The following is a 12,239-nucleotide window of genomic DNA, read 5'->3' as shown; positions in this document are numbered from 1 at the left end:
CCCCTTTAACAATTTCCCACTCTGCAGCGACCCCCTCCCCCCCCCCACACACACAGCAATAGAAGAATTGACAAAAACAATACATATTTTCGTTGGTCTTAGCCGACCCCTGGCTAATCGTCATTCGACCCCCAAGGGGGTCGCGAACCACAGGTTGAAAACCCCTGCGATAGATACACATATTTTTCGTTTATGGTATTGACGTCGGCGGCACTGTCCACTTGAAATCTGACTCTTTGGTTGTTGATCTTCATGACGGCAGTCGCCCTATGCTTTTTGGGGCCATTCATTGCCATTACCCATTCAGTTTGGAGTGTAACTTCATCTTCTTCTGTGTCTGAGTCTATGTTGCTCTCTGCCTTTGCTTGAGTAATGCTGTATATTTTCTTTTTGCAGACTGAGGCAAAATGATTCCTGCCTCCACAAATGTGACATGATTTTCCCCAGGCCGGAAATTTTTCCTTTCTGTATTCATGGTCGCCCTTGCAAAATTTATAAGTTTTCCTTTGTCTTGGCACCTTGTCACTCTGTTGATATTCCTTCCTGTATTTTGAGCCTGACTTAGATTTTGAGATTCTTTCAATTTTTGCTTTGTTCAAAGGTTCGTTTCGTCCTTCTCTAATAGCCTTCACTGGCCTGTGATCTTTCATATATTAGATGGATTACAGAAATGGGAATCCAATTGGAGCATGCCTTTCCACCCAGAAAAATGTCAGTTGTTAAGAGTAACAAAAAAACTAAAACAAATTAATTCCACTTATCTTATTCATGGCAAACCAGTAACACAGACTAAAAACGCAAAATACCTAAGTGTTATAATAAAAGAAAAACTGTCATGGAATCCACATATTGATGAAACTATAAAAAAAATCAAACAAAGCATTAGGATTTATTAAAAGAAATTTCTATAAATAAATCAAATAAGAACATAAAACTAAAATGTTATTTAACCTTGGTTAGGCCAATGATAGAATATGCATCCTCTGTTTGGGACCCCTTAACTCAAGAAAACATTAAGAAACTGGAACAGACACAAAATAGAGCAGTGAGATTCATAACAAACGAATATTCACATTTGACTAGAGTAACACCTTTAGTAAAATTACTAAATATAGAAAGCGTTCAGGACAGAAGACTCAAAAGTAAAGTAGCAATTATACATAAAACACTGAACCATAATCTTCAAATACAAAAATAAAATACTCAGAAAGGCACAAAGATAAAGGCACATTCCTCGTCCCATATGCTAGGACAAATTTGTACAAATACTCCTTCTTCCCCAGTGCTATTAGAGCATGGAATGGGTTGCCTGAGCTAGCCAGGAAAAATAGTGACTTGGCAGAATTTAAGTCATTGGTTAATATGCATGACTAAATGCATGACGCGTAGGACGTAACCATCTCCTTTTTTGAAGTAACGTCTGTATTACATAAGATAAGATAAGATAAGCAGAGGTAGTAATAACAGCGAACACTGCTATCTGTAAAGGTACTACTTCCTCCAAAGCAGAGATGGACTACCAGCTAAAACAGATCTTTGAAATACAAATACAGAAACTATAGTGGAAGTCTGAGGTACCAGCTAACAAACATATCAGTCACCAACTAACATACTAACCAAATTTACGGCTAAATAAAGCGATTTACAAACTTTAAATGACATATTTCTTGAACCATTCCAGACATCATTTCATCTTTCTGTCAATTATGGATTCATCAATCAATCACCGGAAATACGCCAGTCTGCTTATAATCTTGTTTACCCCCGCCCCTCCCTCCATTTTGTTCTTAATTGGCAGATAGAAGATAACGAATGACATTTTGTCCAGATTTTTTGATTTTTTTTTTATTTGACATGTTTCTGATTTTCTTTCAGAATTAATGATGATTACATCCTAGTTTAAACAGCGGTTTATGGCGGTGGTGGCATGGGTTCGAACCTGGGACCAATCGAAACGACAGTCCAGAGTCACACGACTAGTTGCATACATTTGAAAGACATAAACAATTTGCTAGGAGAAGGACAAAAAGTAAATAATTGAATGAAAGTACAGAGATGATAAGATGGGCAGTCGTCCTCACTGTAATAGACCTAAGAGTTGAGTCTAAGCTAAGACTATTGGAACTATTTGGAACGCCATGGAAGCTTGACCTAAGAATCATAATAATTGGAATCTAGGTCTACGGAAGCTTGACCTTAAAGTCGAGTCTAAGACTCTTGAAACTCTATGGAAGCTTTCCCTAAGAGTCTAAGACTCTTGAAACTCTATGGAAGCTTTCCCTAAGAGTCTAAGACTCTTGAAACTCTATGGAAGCTTTCCCTAAGAGTCTAAGACTCTTGAAACTCTATGGAAGCTTTCCCTAAGAGTCTAAGACTCTTGAAACTCTATGGAAGCTTTCCCTAAGAGTCTAAGACTCTTGAAACTCTATGGAAGCTTTCCCTTGGAACTCCAGGACTATGTCTCAATCTGTCTATCTGAACACACTTCAAATATACAAGCAGATGTAAATTATTGCATCCCTATCGATAAAGCTCGTATACCAAGACGCTCGGATTTTAAGAGAAGCCCAAGGTCGAGCACACCGCGGAAACCTTTACACATCAGCCAGTCAAGTGTAAAAAAAAAAACGCCCCTTGAGCAACGGTGACTGGATAGTTACTTGTTTGTTGGTGCTTTCTTACCTCCCTGCAGTACTATGGACTCGGTCCTTACTTACTCCAATGGGGGAGGGGGGGGTGTTTTCCTTTTGGCCTAAAAGTATCCTCTAATGACCTTGGTGAGGCGGAGAAGAACTGCCCGGCATAGGGTGGGCAGAATAAAAAAGAAATAAAATTAAATGAGATAGAAAGAGAGAGAAAAATAGTAAATAGTAAAAGAGTAGGAGAGAGAGAGAGGGAGAGTGACAGGGAGGGAGAGGGGGGGAGAGGGAGAGAGAGAGAGGGAGAGAGAGGGGGAGAGAGAGAGGGAGGGAGAGAGGGAGAGAGAGGGGGGAGAGAGAGGGGGGGAGAGAGAGGGGGAGAGAGGGAGAGAGAGAGGGGGAGAGAGAGGGAGAGAGAGGGGGAGAGGGAGAGGGAGAGAGAGGAAGAGGGAGAGAGAGGGGGGAGAGAGGGGGGAGAGAGAGGGAGAAAGAGAGGGAGAGAGAGGAACGAGAGGGAGAGAGAGAAAGGGGAGAGAGAGAGGGGAGAGAGAGAGGGAGAGAGAGGGGCAGAGAGGGGGGATAGGGAGAGAGATGGGGGAGAGAGGGGGAGAGAGAGGGAGAGAGAGGGAGGGAGAGAGAGAGGAGGGAGAGCGAGGGGGAGAGAGATGGAAAGAGTGAGAGAGAAAAGTTTAAAGAGAGAGAGAAGAATCAGGCAGGAAAGCAGAATAGAAAGATAGAAGAAGTGAAAGAGAGAGAGAGAGAGAGAGAATGAGATAGAGACTCAGAGTATAAGAAATATAAAGTCAGAGAAAGAGAGAAAGAAAGAGAGAGACAGAAAGTGAGACAGAAAGAGAGAGAAAGTAAGAAAGAGAAAGAAAAGAGACAGACAGACAGAGAGGTGTTTAAAAGTAATGCCTTTCCAAAATAGGTTAAAGTAAGCAAAGGAAACCATCTCGTCGACATGGAGATAACTGCTGACTGCTTTAATTACTTGCAGTTATAACTCCATCAAAACGAGGATTTCCATTCGTTAACATGCCGGGAAAACCCGACACTCAAATTTTGTTGTCGCAAGATGGCGATCTCATCGACCACACGTACACACACAAACACATGCACACACACACATTTATACATGTCATCGGTCTAGAGACCAACTATTGTTACAACAAACGAGCCGAGTCTTGGTGGCCTTATTATGGACACTGTGGTAGAGGGACAGCACCATCTTCATCATCAAACCCCAATTTGAGTGAGGGCTGAAGAGGTTCAAATCCTCTCTTGCAAAAGCCCTGGACAGAAACCCTGCTTTTTTGCGTAATGCATGTCTGTTCCCAGGGCCGGCCTCAGCCTACTGCAACCTATGCAGCCGACAGTGGGCCCCGCACTTTTATAGGCCTCGCGCTAATTCTAGGTGTAACTTATTAAATTAAACCACTTAACTTATTATTAAAGGGTTACCGCGGCCTCCTGATTTTCCAGGAGCTCCTGGAAATCTCCAAAAATTGCATAATATACAAAAAAAAGCCATGAAAATCTCCTGACATTATTAAAATCTTCTGAAAAGCTCATACAAATCTCATGAAAAATTGACAAAATTGTCATTTCGGGGTGTCATTCAGTATGGAAAACGCCAATCCTACTCGCAATAAAAAAACACCCGGTTTTGTCAGCTTTCATTTAATAACAATGTAATAATAGGGTAAGTTTTAACCATGGTTGTAAGCAAAACAGGAAGTTCAAATACTTAATTTACTTTACTAGTTACTGGCATATAAAAATAGATCTAAATCTATCTCGACCTCTTACAAAAAATCAAAAGCGACATTTTGCTAGTCGATAGTAAATCTAAAAGGCAGATCTGAATGTTTATTGGCCTTTTGTCAGAATATTACCTTCTACTGTAGATGGCTCTTAAAGTTAATTATTTGACTGAGATTTTGTACTTAGTAAAGTATGAATAAAATGCAAAGACGAATTTATTTTCTAATACAAAATTATCCTACCCAGACTAGGCCCCGCGCAATCAGTTTCGTATAGGGCCCCGCAATCTGTAGGACCGGCCCTGTCTGTTCCCATAGAGGTGGAGAGTTTTTTGGCTTTCCAGACCTGTCGAGACGGAGATCAGCAAGTCTGGGTCAGTCGAAAAGAATACGAGACACGGTTTCCTCTTCTTCCCCGCAGCGAGGGCGCCGTGAGTTGAAATTTGGCCTGGTATGGAATATGAACCCACGGGACAATGGCTTGATCTACACTGTGCAATAATAACTTGCTCAGGCTTGGGCAGCCTCCACCACGGGGAGCGCGGTCAGGGCGCCTCATGTGCTTCCAGACTTCACGGGCTTTTTGTTTTTTGTCCCAGCCATCAAACCACTTTTTCCTTTCTATTTCTATCTTATCTTATCTTATATAATATAGACGTTACTTCAAAAAAGAAAATGATTACGTCCTAAGCGTCATGCATTCAGTCATGCATATTAACCAATGACTTAAATTCTGCCAAGTCAATGGTTTTTCCTGGCTAGCTCAGGCAACCCATTCCATGCTCTAATAGCACTAGGGAAGAAGGAGTATTTGTACAAATTTGTCCTAGCATATGGAACGAGGAATGTGCCTTTATCTTTGTATCTTTGTGTCTTTCTGAGTATTTTATTAAGTTGTGTTACTACGGCATGATAAAAGAGACAGGATAGCAGCGCCATCTGTTGGCGGGTATCGTTCGTAGTGAAAGCTAAGAAGAAAAAAAACACAAGTGTATTAATGTTTAAAGATACCGATACCCAAAATACACAGATCTAGGATAAATCACCCAGCAGTGTAAGCACAGTAAATGCACATGCGCTATTTATAAATAGAACGCTTATTACGTCATTGTTCAAGAAGTACGTAGTTTTGATAAAGTAAAACTGCAGCTGTGTATGCTGTGGGGATTAGGTTAGAGGTAGTTAACAAGTTTTGAAATAAAAACTTATTGGGCTACAACATGCAGGTGGCTGAGTGGTAAAGCACTTAACTTCCAAACCGGAGGGTCCCGGGTTCAAATCATGTTTAAGATTAACCATTTTTAATTTCCGGATCCTTAGAGCACCTCTGAGTTTGCAAAACACTGAACACTGCCTGAACACTTAGTTAACGTCACAACCTGTGGGCAGTTTGGACCATTAGCTCATTGCCAAGTCACAGGTCTGCACGACCTGGCAACGTGCTATTGGTCTAAACTACCCACAAGTTGTGACGTTGAAGGTCAGTGTTGAGGCCTTCTATAACGAATGACCTCAACCCGACACCAGTTGGCGGAAAAATAAAGAGGGTTGGTCGTTATGCTGGCCAAATGACACCGTGACATCATTAACAGTGGGCCACAGAAAGAGATGCCCCTTATATCATTCGCATCATTCGCATAGTCTGAAAGGGAAACTACACCCTACATGTGGCACGTTCAACCACGTGATATATAGACACAAGTTTATATTGAAGGTACTCCACATTTATGCAGATTTAACAAATTGAGAAAAAATCAGCGATTACATTTCCGAAAATTGGAAACAATTTAAAATAAAGTGCAAGCGCGGAACATAACCACATCTGCACTGAATTTCTCACCTAAACATAAAAATTCATTTTGCTATAGAATAAGTAGAATTATAGTCATAGAATTCTTGAAGTTAACAACATTTAGGCTTTACATTAATGGGGCAGTTCAATCTATAAGTTGATGGGGGTCATCCAGTCAGAGGCGGCCTTAGGATAGGGCGATTGAAGCAACCGCCTTAGGCCTCGATCGTTAGGAGGACCCCAGCAACTACGGCAATAAAGATCCTTTGTTCGTCACCGTTGGCCCAACGTACAAATATCCGTGCCCTGATACGACACAGGTCCAGGGCCCCTACGCAATGATAAAGCCTCTTCTGATTCAGCTTACATGCTGCTGGGGTCATTCAGATTATTATCTGATGGGGATCATTTAGTTTATAATCTAAGAGGGGTCATTCAGATTGTTATCTGATGGGGATCATTTAGTTTATAATCTAAGAGGGGTCATTCAGATTACAATTTGAGGGGGGTCATTTTGATTATAATCTGAGGTGTGTAATTCAGAATATTATTTGATGGGGGTCATTTAGATTATAATTTGATGGAGGTCATTTAGGTTATAATCTGATGGGGGTCATTTATATTAAAATGTAATGGAGGTCATTTCTATTAAAATATAATGGGAGGTCATTTAGGCTAATCAGTTTATAAGATGAGATTATTTATCAGAGTACACTTTATTCTTTTAGCTTAGTATTTCAGTAGTGTATTCACATAAAGAAGTACTAAGCTGAAAAAACAACAACAGAATGGAGATTAGAGAGTAACATTTCACCTGAGCAGGTATATTGTGTACTAAGTTTACATATCTGCATTCATAAAGAAACGTGGCATTGAATACGCGCTTTCCTTACCTGTGTTTAATCGCCCACTTCTGCTGCAGGTAACACCCAGCTGCGTTGTTATCCCCAAACTTGTTTGACTCTCTAAAACTTCACAACACAAGAACCATAGAATTATCCAAGATGTTCACACGAATGGAAACAAAATCACAGCACTATTATCCGTGATTATAATTTTAGGAACTGGTGAATGACTTTATGAGAGCCAGCGGATCGCGCCACTTGTCTGGTCCCAACAACTGTCGAACTCGCCAAGACAAACCGCTGAGAAGACTTCGTAGTCCAGCGAGACTCATGCCCAGTTGGGCGCGTGAAGCGAAACCCCAGAATTCATTGGCTGGCGTGAATTATTACATCTTTTCAGTTTGTTTTTCTTCTTCCTTCTCTCTCTCTCTCTTTCACTTTCTCTCTCTCTCTCTCTCCCTCTCTCACTCTCTCTCTCTCATATTTTATTCTCATTCTAATAACGCTATAAAATTTTCTAATCAGACTTTTAAAGTACTAGTTTCATTGGAAAAGAACATAGATCTTTTTCATTTGTTTACTCTACTAGCACTGGACTTTGTAATATCTGTAATATCTGGCCCGATATTGATAGAAACATAAGGTCTTTTAAACAGCCTTTGAAAGGGGAAAAACCGCTATTACTTTTGTGTGGTCTGTCTGTCCGTCCGTGGTAAGATATTGACATTCATATTTTACTGTTCGCTACGTTCTAATGTACAGCTACTGTTTATCTTCTGAAAGCGAAAAGTTTTGCTTTTGAAAATTAAATATGTAAAACTTTTTTTTTTTCATTACAAGAAAAACATACGCATAAATTTTAAACAAGGTTACAAAGACAGTTTGTGTGGAAACAAGATCTCAAAATCGATCCCCGAAGTGGTCCACCCAGGCAGGCTTAAATATTTTCAGAAAGAACATCAGAATGAGATTCTATCAAAGGCAAATGACAGAGAAGAAAGGGGAGAAAAAAGGTTGACAGATCTTGTGTGGGCGATGCCTAACCTCCACCCCCCTTTTCCATTTGGTCAGCAGTGTATGGTAGGCTATCTTGAAGAAGGATTCCTTGCTGCCTATTGGCGCTCAACAAATTTAATTCAGCTCGAACTCTCTTGATTATTAGACAAGTGTTATAATTAAAATGGCATTCATTACAGATATTACCAAATTTAAAACAACAACTTGAAGTAAAAGTAACAATAATTTAAAAATTCTCATACATCTAAAATTGTACATTAAACACACGTCCTTAGAATATGTTTTGTTATCTTATGAAAAAAAGACGTTAGTTCAAAAAGGAAGATGATTACGCGTGTTTCTAGGTCATTCTAGTCATGCATGTTAATCAATTACTTAAATTCTGCCAAGCCATTGGTTTTCATGGCTGACTTAGGCAACCCATTGTATAGTTCGTCCATGGTGGTTCGATGATGACGATTTTGTCATCCAGGGGGCTGAGACCTATGTGAGCCCGGAATGTTCGGCTGCACACTGGGCAGGTTATTCCAGCTGGAGTTAGTGTCATTGGCCTTGCTTTTCTTCTCTGGCGTTGTTCTCTTTTCCTCAGCAACCTGTGCGCCAGTTTTCTCAGCGCGACGCCATGATGCCCTGTCATATGCCTGTGTCTCCCAGGTGCCTGGGTCTATGCTGAACGCCTTCAGAGAAGCTTTGAGGGTGTCCCTGAAGCGTTTTCTTTGACCGCTTTTCGAGCGCTTTTCTTTCAACCCATTGTACAATTTCGCTAAATAACTAAATTATTTTGGGTACTTCGGGTGTAACAAATATAGGCAGTGTTGTTAACAGTGTATTTCAAATCGATATGATACTTTCTTGTGCAAATTTTAGCATTGTAAAATCAATATTTCTAAACTCTTTCACTTAACAAGTGATCTAGCAACATAGCGTCCTTGACATTGTTTCGTTTATTTATTTTCATATCCCTTCCAATTTTTTAATTTCTTACTTTTTTCAGGCTACCTGATATGCTACCACGTTGCGTCATATCGCTTTCTCCTTTTTTAGATCGAAACAGTATTTTATTGCTTAGAGAATGTAACTTGGGCCCTTAAAAATCAAAATGTCTGCAGTGAGACGATGGATTTGTTTAAAAGTTATAGTGCAATTCTCCAATAATTGTAAGTATAAACTATTGCCTTAAAGTTTTTCAGGATAAACTATACAATGTCAAGGACTTTTAATTGAGCTTCAGTGTTGCCAACTAAAATATATAAAAAAAAATAGCTACCAACTGAATAGCTTCGAAAAGTGCAACAAAAATTTTGTAAACTTATCATATAACTTTACAAGAAAAATATTGTTAAAATATATATTATTAAAAGACTATACCACCATCATTGAACTTCAATTATAAATAAAATATTTTTTTTTAAAGTTTTGGTGCATTCTGGGTATCGGGCTCATACCATAGTCAGCTGTTAAAAAATCCGCATTTCCTGATTCGAGGAAGGCGTATTTATGCGATAGTTTATTGGTTTGTTCATTATATGGACATCTAGATCTAACACTAGACCCAAAGTTCAGATTTAGAACTCTAGTCTAAAATGAATTATTGATCTAGATGTAATCTATATTAGGTTTACGTCAAAATATAAGCAACGTAAAATTTACTCAGTTTTACGGTAATACGGCTGACTACGTCATGTTGGCTCTAGATCTAGATATAGTCTCCAGCCAAATTTACATTTATTTATTTTTTACTTTGAAAAATTAAAACGTTCAAACTAGAGTTTCCTCGTGTTACCAACGAGCCGTCAACTGTGAAATTTTCAGGAAAATCGCACTCGTCGTTTTTTTGAGATCAGCGTCCAGGATCCAGGATCCAGGTTCCATGAAGTCATGACTTGAATAGAGATAATGTAAAAACAAAAAAAAACAGCGTACAAATAGGATACACTAACAAATTGGTTTATTTATAATTTTTACGAAATAGATGAAAATCTCTTTATAGAGGAATGTAAAGCAGGGGCGGACTGGCTATATGGGCATTCGGGCAAATGCCCGGTGGGCCGGTACCTTAATGGGCCGGTTGGGCGACCTAAAGGGCCGCATGAGTGCAACTATGGCACGTATTAAATTGTTAAAGGTTTTATGGTATTCTCTAATAAAAGTGGCCCTCAGAACGTCATGGTTTTAAAAAATCGTTTACAGACTCTACATTGTAGGTCCTAAAATACTAATTTAACACATTTTCCGAAATAATTTAATAGCCTACATCAGTAGACAGTGCTACTGTAGGCTTCATCCTTTTAGGGCCTACACACTTAGCGATGAAAAAGCAACATAAGGACTATATTTCTCATAAAGATATAAAGCTTGCGTACAGTTATCGATACATTGTTAAACTTAACATAATGATTTTGAGGAAAGGTAGGCCTATAATTGGAGGCCCATCGTATGATATAGAATTTATGGGCCGGTATGTATAGAAATGCCTGGGCCGATTTTGACACCCAGTCCGATCCTAATGTAAAGCTATGTTATCTAATACTTTTCATATTTCAAAAATGTATGATATGTGTACATCAACAGGCCTAAATCAATATATTTTTTAAAATCATCCCGAATGCCGATCTTGTCTCCAGTGTAAATATAATTTACCAGAAAGCTGGATCCAACAGACATCCCCCCCCCCCACTACGACCTTCACCTCTGTATCTCGCGATTTCCCTTTGAGCAGGTCAAAGGTTGAACCCATCTCCCTTGCATTCGTTGGGTCCTCACCTTTCCTGCATGGCGTTCACGTCATGTTGACAAAACATGCTTTAGCGCCCTCTAGCGAGGTGTGCTGCGAACAAAACATCCTCAGATTTTGGTGCCCCCCCCCCCCTTAAAAGAGTTAGCGTCCCTTGTTCTCCACCTCCCGTTTTTTTGGGGGGGACGTCCTCTTTTGGCCAACACAAGGGAAGCAAACAGAAAACAGCCTTGTTTAAACCAAACACGGCCTGCAAAGGGGGCTCTATCATCCCTAATTACTCTTTAACTACATTCTTCTTCAAGATCGAAGGTTTGAGGACCATTCACACAGTTTAATTTTCAATTCTAGATCTAGCTTCAAAAACATAGTCCTACGTACAACCTCTGAAATATTTTAAGAATTCTCGTTTTTATTTCAAAATATTTTATTTTTTATTTTTTTTTTTTGGGGGGGGGGGCTTGAACTACAGACAGACAGATATTTTGGTATCCTACATATATATTTATGTATTTATATTTATATTTATATTTATAGACGACACTCCAGAGCACATACCTCATGAGAGAGAGAGAGATAGAGAGAAAGAGAGAGAGAGAGAGAAGAGAGAGAAAGAGAAAGAGAGAGAGAGAAAGAGAAAGAAAGAAAGAGAAAGAAAGAGAGAGAGACGAAGTGATAGAGGGAGAGAAAGAGAGAGAGAAAGAGAAAGAAAGAGAGAGAAAGAAAGAGAAAGAGAGATAAAGAGACGAAGTGATAGAGGGAGAGAAAGAGAGAGAGAAATAGAGAGAGAAGAAGAGAAAACAGAAAGAGAGCGAGAGAGAAAGAGAGAGCGAGAGAGAAAGAGAGAGCGAGCGATTTGAGGACCATTCACACAGTTTAATTTTCAATTCTAGATCTAGCTTCAAAAACATAGTCCTATGTACAACCTCTGAAATATTGGTTTCTATTTCAAAATATTAGATTTTGGGGGGGGGGGGCTGGAACTACAGAGAGACAGATATTTTGGTGTCCTACATATATATTTATGTATTTATATTTATATATTTATATTTATAGACGACACTCCAGAGCACATACCTCATGAGAGAGAGAGAGAGATAGAGAGAAAGAGAGAGAGAGAAGAGAGAGAAAGAGAAAGAGAGAGAGAAAGAAAGAGAAAGAAAGAAAGAGAAAGAAAGAGAGAGAGACGAAGTGATAGAGGGAGAGAAAGATAGAGAGAAATAGAGAGAGAAGAAGAGAGAACAGAAAGAGAGCGAGAGAGAAAGAGAGAGCGAGCGATTTGAGGACCATTCACACAGTTTAATTTTCAATTCTAGATCTAGCTTCAAAAACATAGTCCTACGTACAACCTCTGAAATATTGGTTTCTATTTCAAAATATTAGATTTTGGGGGGGGGGGGGGGGGGCTGGAACTACAGAGAGACAGATATTTGGTGTCCTACATATATA

At 39.5% G+C, this 12,239-nt stretch overlaps 1 protein-coding gene across 1 annotated transcript in view; it reads right to left on the bottom strand.

The window, feature by feature from the left end:
• The window catches only part of LOC106058362 (arginine kinase-like), a 123,420-nt gene extending 116,051 nt beyond the window's left edge, over positions 1 to 7,369 (bottom strand). The window contains exon 1 of the mRNA XM_056033397.1: positions 7,088 to 7,369. The gene's annotated coding sequence lies outside the window, so the exon portion shown is untranslated. The remainder of the gene's footprint in view (positions 1 to 7,087) is intronic.
• Positions 7,370 to 12,239: the final 4,870 nt, after the last annotated feature.

This window comes from Biomphalaria glabrata, chromosome 6 (genome assembly GCF_947242115.1).
Source record: "Biomphalaria glabrata chromosome 6, xgBioGlab47.1, whole genome shotgun sequence".
Classification (NCBI taxonomy): domain Eukaryota; kingdom Metazoa; phylum Mollusca; class Gastropoda; family Planorbidae; genus Biomphalaria; species Biomphalaria glabrata.
The sequence above is the reverse complement of the archived record's forward strand: the minus strand, read 5'-3'. Positions and strand labels throughout refer to the sequence as shown.